Source organism: Lontra canadensis, unplaced genomic scaffold (genome assembly GCF_010015895.1).
Source record: "Lontra canadensis isolate GAN:19392208 unplaced genomic scaffold, GSC_riverotter_1.0 scaffold90, whole genome shotgun sequence".
Lineage (NCBI taxonomy): Eukaryota > Metazoa > Chordata > Mammalia > Carnivora > Mustelidae > Lontra > Lontra canadensis.
The window spans coordinates 8,127,283-8,135,427 of NW_022631084.1; positions in this window are offsets into that span (position 1 = coordinate 8,127,283).

Here is an 8,145-nt window from a genome sequence, read left to right on the forward strand (position 1 = left end):
ATCTTCTGAGTTCTGTCAACAGCCACACTACGGAATTTGAAGGTGGCTCCTCCCCATTCAACCCTTGAAATGGCATTGCACACAGCTCCTGCCCCAGGTCAATAGAGGTCTTGAACGAGAGGCCCCAGCTAAGCTGCTCCTGGATTCCTGACCCACAGGAACCAAAATAATAAATGTGTTGTTTTCCACCACTACATTTTAGAGTCATTAATTTCACAGGAATAGGTAACTAAAACAAACAAATAAATTGTGCTGATAAACATGTATAGCATGGTACCCACATTCACTTTTTGATTTGGAAAGTGGGCTTTTGAAGTTATTTCCCTACAAGCTCTGCTAACATAACTCAGCTTTGCTTTCTTTTACTTTTAATCTGAAAACAGCAGTGGTTTTTTGCCAATATAAAATTGTATTATACTTGGAAATATGCTTGTGACTTCCCCTCTATAGAGAGAGAAAGAGAGAGAGAGACTGAGGAGAGAAAGAGGGAGAAAGAGAGAAATAGTCCCTCCAAATTTCAAAACTTTAAGAAGTTTGGTCATATGACCTTTCAACTGTTACGATTCTCAGTGTACAGAAGCTTCAGAGGATGCCACATGTGAGTTAACAGATGTTATGGTGGGGGATAAAAAGGAAAGCTTAATTAATATTTTTAGTGGCAAAGGCATCACGTGGTTCAATCCATATGATGGTTTTGAATTTCTTATCCCCGCTAAATGAGTCAGTTGAGTTGGTAACTGATTCACTTGAACAGATGTGTCGCAGTGCTGCTCTAAGAAAGTGTTCTGATATGCCCTCCTGCGACGTACTATCATTGAAAAAAGCACTGTGCTTAATCTTAGATCCCTGCATTAAGAAAAGAAGCAGAGGACACAGGTGAAGGAGGTGATTCCTCAGCTCCCCCTACTCTTCTGTGGAAGAAAAGAAAGCTGGAGTTGCTTGTCCACACTCAGGTTACTTTCTTTCCAGATGAATAAATTCAGGATACTTTTCAACAACAGATCTGCTTTAGAGATAGAAATTATATTGAGGGATGAAAATTTCACTCAGGTTATCATACAGAAATAGTGTTTATTTAACTTTGCTGCAAATACTACTTTAGTTTTGAGCATACTCTGTAGTCTTTGTGGGAATATAACAAAGGACAACAACCAAAAGACCTCTCCTATGTTTGAAAACCAATCACAATGAAACTGTGTTTGCTAAATAAGATCTTTGACTTACGAAATATTCTGTTTATACAGATTGAATAAATACCCATACAATGGAATACAATGTAAATCTTTCCCCTGTGAAAGTATTACAGCTATTAAGAAGCAAAAATAGAATTTGAATATTATCATTTTGTACCCCTGAAAAATAAAGGATCTAGAGGATGATCATGAGTGGCTGTTAACATCACAAAAAAAGAAACAACCAGACATTCCATGCCTCCTAATGGAAGTCCATGAAACAGTTAGGAAAATAGCAAAATCCAAGCTATGGGAAACTGCACAGTAGAAAATGTTTAGTAACTGTGTAGTAGAAAAGACCTGATTTTCTTCAACAGACAAAATGCAAAGAAAAACAGAGAGAGGAAAATCAAAAGATTAAAAGATGCTAAAGATTCAAATCACTCAGATGTAAACATCTTGGAAACAGGTAGTGATGATGTTTGCACAACATTGTGATTATAATTAATGCCACTTAATTGTACACTTAAAAATGGTTTAAATTGCAAATTTTGTTATATATATACACAAAAAAATTGTTTCAAGATTCAAATCACCCAATACAATTATTTGGATCCTACTGAATGCACTCTAAAAAACAAACAAATAAACAAAAAACTAAACCAAACTAAACAATTGGGGAAATTTAAATATAGTCAGAGATATCCGGTACTACTAAAGAATGGTCACCTTTTTTTAGATGTGATAATAATATTACAAAGGATTTTTTGTTGTGGTAGGAACATATGAAGTGAAATCTTTCCTCTTAGCAAAATTTTAAGTGTGCAATATAATATTGTTAACAATGGGCAAAATGTTATATAGCAGGTCTCTAGAACTTACCTCTATTTTAAAGAGGTCTCATCTTTTAGAAATGTATATTGAAATATGTATGGATAAAATGATATATGTTGGATCTAGGGTTTGACTTTACCTTAATTACAACCTAATAAATTACCCACTTAGTATTTTTTTTTAAAGATTTTATTTATTCATTTGACAGACAGAGATCACAAGTAGGCAGAGAGGCAGTCAGAGAGAGAGAGGAGGAGGCAGGTTCCCTGTTGAGCAGAGAGCCCGATGTGGGGCTCGATGCCAGGACACTGGGACAATGACCTGAGCCGAAGGCAGAGGCTTTAACCCACTGAGCCGTCCAGGCACCCCCCCCCACTTAGTATTTTATGGAGACCAGCAGGATATTCAAGACTCCTGAGTCAGAGACAAGGGACTTTATTACTCATGACACAACAAGTCGACCAAACCTTAGCATATTTGTGTTAGTTTCACGTGCTCTCAAGTGCCACAGGGTAACAGAGATGGGTCTAGAGGAGGCCTGCACATGCAGTGTCTTGCTTCACAGTGGAGTAGCACTGAGTTTCGGGAACCCACTAATTTTATAGGAAGCAGTAAGCAAAGCTGCTCTTCAACTGGGCTAAGGATAGAATGTGGGGGGTGGGATGGGAAAGAGAACTCATTTCTTAAGGTTACCAGTACATAATCAACCCTGAAAAATGGGCCCTGGTAAAAGAACTGTCAGGGCCTTGTAATCTTGGCCCATCCAGAAAGATCCGTAGGAACAAAAGAGGCCCAGAAAAGAGTGTCTCTTCCAACAATATCATGGCATGGATTTGCTTCAAAAAAACCACTGAGAGGAGAGGGTGTAAGTCAGTCAGTGGGCATACAGGTGAAACAATTTTGCCCATGAATCAATACTTGTTGAAGCTGGGTTATGAGTACATGAGGTTCACTACACTAGTTACTCTTCTTTTCTATATATTTGAAATTTTCCATAATAAAAGTTTTTAAAAATCTTATTACTAAAGAGTTATCATATATAATATGTGTGAATTCCAATATTTTTATAGAATACTCAATATATATATATTCACTATTTAAAATTTATGGAATATTTTTTCCATCCATTAATACTAAGAATTTACTTCAAGCAAATGCAGTTACTCATGATGGTAAGTAATTTTATTACAGATATATGAAAGGTCTGTTTTATAAAGAGTTGTAGCCAATTTATTATATGTGTCCATCCTGTCCTTGGGGAAATTAATCTCTCTTCATGGAAATCAAAAGCAGAGTCTGGGGTCTTCAATATATCTGCTAAATAAGCACAAGATTTCATTGTGCAGCCATAAGAAGTAATCTCCCTGGAAATGGTAATAGTTCACTTAACGTGACTGGATGCCATTTTGAAAAAATCGGGATGCTTTTATGCTGTGTATATTTGTTTTTAAAAAAATACATTTCTAATATATTTTGCCACTACTCCTTTGGCTCATTCCCTAGTAGGTAATTTTATTTTGCAAGCTAGTTAAAAAGTTTAACTGATTATTGAATTAAATTCAATTGTTTCTTCTTTCATTCTGCTAAGAAGTTATACTCATCAAATAAAATATAAAAGCAACACCTTGTTACTATAAAAAAAAAATTTTTATCACCTCTTGTCTTAGTCAGTTTGGGCCGCTACAACAAAATACCATAGATTGTGTAGCTTATAAACAAAAGAAACATATTTCTCACAGTTCTGGAGGCTGGAAATCCAAGATCCAGATGCCAGCACAGCCAACTTCTAGTGAGAGCCTTTTTCTAGGTTGAGGACTGCTGACTTCTCATTGTGTCCTCCTGTGGCAAAAAGCAGAGCCAGACCAAACTCTTGTGCCTCTTCTTAGAAATGCACCAATCCCATCTAGGAGGGTACTATCTTCATGACCTGATCACCTCCCAGAGGGTCCACCCACTAATACCATTACATTGGGGGTTAGGATTTCAACATACGAACTTAGCAAAGGGATGCAAACATTCAGTCCATAATACCTTCATCAGCCCATTTGCTGTCAGTCCCCTCTCAACATTCCTCAGTTCTTTGATGTCTAAAGAAGTATTCAGCAATTTTAGATGCTCTTCTTTGTCGTTGGCGGGGTGGGGGGGGCAGGAAATAGCCAGATTTCTGTACTTTTTTCCTCCCACAGTTGCATTCCTATATAGGAAACAGCAAATTTCACATCGAAGATGATGAGGGAGTTCCAGAAAAGATGATAAACCTGCTGTTATAAGAACTTAAAAATCCTGTTTCTTAACTGTACTTCTTAACCATCTCTATCCTAAAAGCATATCTTGGGAAGCACAAAAAGAAAAAGCATATGTCTCCCTTCTGATATTCAGCAACCACTGCAAAGCTTCTGCACGGGAGCCCTCATCATGGATTCTGCCATCCCACTATTCTAACAAGGATGGTTCTTCACTAGGTACCTGAACATCACTGTTGAAGCCACACCTGTGCTACTGATGTGTGGCCCTGGGGGATGTGGGCTACAAGGGTCCCAGGCATTTATGTCAAGGGAGAGAGGCCTCCAAGCATAGCAAAATGTATAATGCATTCTGTTTAAAGTAAAAATTACCTGGGAAAACTCTCCTCCAAACAAATGCTCCAAAGTCCATCTATAACCAGACCAAAAGTACTCAAGAGTGAGCTCTGAAACAAGGAGGAGATCAAGAAGGAGAACAAGGGAGAAGATGCAACCCAAGTCTACTGGCTAGCTACTCACCGGCCATGGCAAGAACAGAGGTGGGATAATTACCTTTCCCACCATACTAGGCACCCATCTTTTAAGCTAATTCCAACCACCCAAGGAAAAAAAACAACACTGACTCACCCATACAGTCCATTGCTGACCAGCCTCATAGAAAAAGAAGAAAAAATTTTTATTGTATTCTGGGTGGAAGAGAAGGGACATTACAGAATATGCTTTGGATTTACTCTCTCTACTCACACTGCCAGGGAAGATGAATGCCACTGGAATAGCACCTGGCAGATGGTCATCCATCTTTGGCTCATGGCCCCTTCCCTTTTCCCACCACTTCCTCCTACTGAAATCATTCTGCGGTCTCCTGAATTAGGACTCTGCGTTTTGCCTGTCCCAGATAAGCAAACTCACCACGGAGTTTTGCCCACTGTGAGAATCTCAATACTCAGAAGTCTCACTGACCCCACTCTGTGGATGGATGTCTTTCCCTGTCCTGGGGACCAGGCTGATACACACCATCCTTTGTTCTACCTCTTGACTCTAAATTCCTTAGGACACCAGCCCACCCGTTCTAAATTCAGCTTACCTCCTTCCTGAGCACTTCCTGTTAACTGTAGGATATCCATTCTTTCTTCTAAATTGTTCCATCTTCGTATCTTGGTTACCTCAAGCAGTCTCCCACTCACTGTCCTGATGTCCTGAGGAAATATCTCCAGGGAGACAGGATCAGAATCTCCTCTTCCCTCTAGAAAACAGGCCTCTTCACTCACACACACACACACACACACACACACACACACACGCATTAGGATGCAGAATCTATGAGCTATATTTACTATGTGGCTCTGAAACAGTCTTCCATGTCTGCAAACCATTCTGCTGCTTCTCTCTACTTATCTGGGTCCTCAAACTGTTTTAAGCATTTCTAAGACTTTATTCCATACTGTTGTAAAGTTATTTGATGAATTCAACCAGACACGCTGTGCAGAATCTATGAGGCAAAGTTTCTGTGTATGTTGTACATCAGAAGCCCTTTTCTTCCCTAAGGTAGGTTGTGCCACCAGCTGCCTTGAATCAAACTAGCAATGCCCACTGTTCTCTGAACACTGCAAAGTGTTCTGTGGGGACTTGAAATTCCCATGCTTTCTCTATGGGCTAGGCAGATATCATGGTTAACTGTCAACGTGTTTTTTGACGTTATATGACTAATCCAACCAGTTCTATGAAGAAAGCACAGTATTTGCTGGAGTTATGTCAAATACAGTGCTGTGCTTTGCCTTGATAACAGAACCCTGCTGCAGTGTTTTTTTCACCTACATGACAGAAATTACAAGTGTTTACAAAAAGCATTGGTACAGTTGATAAATAATCATTGAAAACAGTTCTGCTGATATTTTAAAGACTCCAATTGCAGAATTCTCTTGAAAAAAGGCAACATTTTCTTTTCAGATACACATTTAGGTCCCCAGACACTGAATAAATAGAAATGACTTCAAACATCAGAAAGCAATTTTGTCCATGTTAGGTTTTGTTTTTTTTGGTTTTGTTTTTGTTTTAATAAATTATATGATGATCAGCTGGTTGGTTCAGGTCTCATGAGACTGGAATTACTATGGTAGTCTAACAGGTTTAGAACCTTTTAACACTCGGCTTTTCTTAAAACTGTTGGTTCTTAGTACTTTATATTAACACCAATGGTTTGCCACTAAAACCACTCATTTAACTGAGCAAGAAAATAAAGGGTCACAGCATAAGAATCAGAATGAATCTGCCAACATGATTGTGTAGGCTGTACCTAAGATATATAGCAGCCACCCCAAAGGACAAATCCTTAAAAGATTGTTGCCTTTTTAGTCCTGGGAGCCTATGACAAAAGTCCTTATTTCTGGCCTGATGAATGTTCCCATGCCAGAGGCATAAAACTATCATTATTCACCAGCTTTTGTCTACATTCACCAGCACTTAAGCAAATGACATTCACAGAATACATTCTAAGCATTGTTTCCCTTGTGGAGAATTTTCCAAAGTGAATGGTCTCATTGGGTTACTTCTTATGATTCTTATCTCTGAAATATTTAATTCAAAATCAGAGCTATGTTTTAAAATTTAGGATAAGGAGGGATGCCTGGGTGGCTCAATCAGTTAAGATTCTGACCCTTGATTTTAGCTCAGGTCACGATATCAACACTCTGTGCTGGGCATGGAGCCTGCTTGAGATTCTTCCTCTCTGCCCCTGCCCCCTGCTTGTCCATTCTCTCTCAAATAAATAAATAAATAAAAATTTAAGATAAAGAATAACAATAAAATGCAAGAATTCTTGTGAAGAGTCAAACGCTTTTTATGAACATGAAAATCTTTTATTTAAAAATAGTAGTTTGCTTCAATTATCTTGTTTTGGGATGGTGTGTCAATCTGGATGCTCTATGATGCAATCGCCGTACCTCTCTGTCCCCAAATGCTGACTCCTCTTGCTGAATTCAGATCACAGAGGGACTGAAGAAGGCCAGGAGCACTACCAGTAAATGATTTTAACCAAAGACAGTAAAACATACATCAGGTTTCATTTTTTGAAGTTAGAAGACTTTCACTGTACACACGATGTTTCTAATAATACTATAATGTCAAAGTTCAAGATCAAGATAACATAAAGCATGCTTAAACGTTTCCTGTTGTTTCAAGCACTTTGTTTTTCCCTGTATACAATGGACGGAGTTGCCCTCATTAAACTGAAATGCTTGTATGAGATTTAACACTGCTGACCTCTCAAAAAAAAAAAAAATCGATTACACTCTCTAAGCTAAAAAAATATATATTTTAAAAAATGTTTTTGACTCTCATTTATCTCTTCCTTGGGTAACCAATGAGCATGTCCCTGTTGTTCCAAGCTGTTCCAATGAGAGCAGTTTGGCCCTTATTTAGCATGGACAGGTAGAACAAGTATTGTAACCATGAAAATTAGTGCAAAGTGCCTGCTGTCCAAGAGGTGGCAGATGGGGTAAGAGAGGGTCACGTGAATACAGGAACAATGCCTTCCCTGTTCATGCTCACATCCAGTCAGTGCTTCCTGGAAGCTACAGCTTTGGGGGAGACTTGAGACCACTAAAGACACTGTAGCCTAGGGCTGGAGAACACCTGTGCACAGCCCACCTGGCTCTGACAAACTCACCAAGCATATCTTAGTCAATTCTCAAAACTGAAAATAACTTTCCTTCCTTATTCCAAAAGTAATGCATGCTAGTCATGCAGAATGCAGAAATTTGAAATTAACCCCCATCCCCAAACAGGAGGTGGGAGAGAGTAGTCCTTAATTATCCCCCTCCCTCCCCAGCATGCTGTTCCACTCACCCCCCCCCCGCCCCCACTTCTTGGTTAACATTTTGGTGTATATTTGAAGTTTA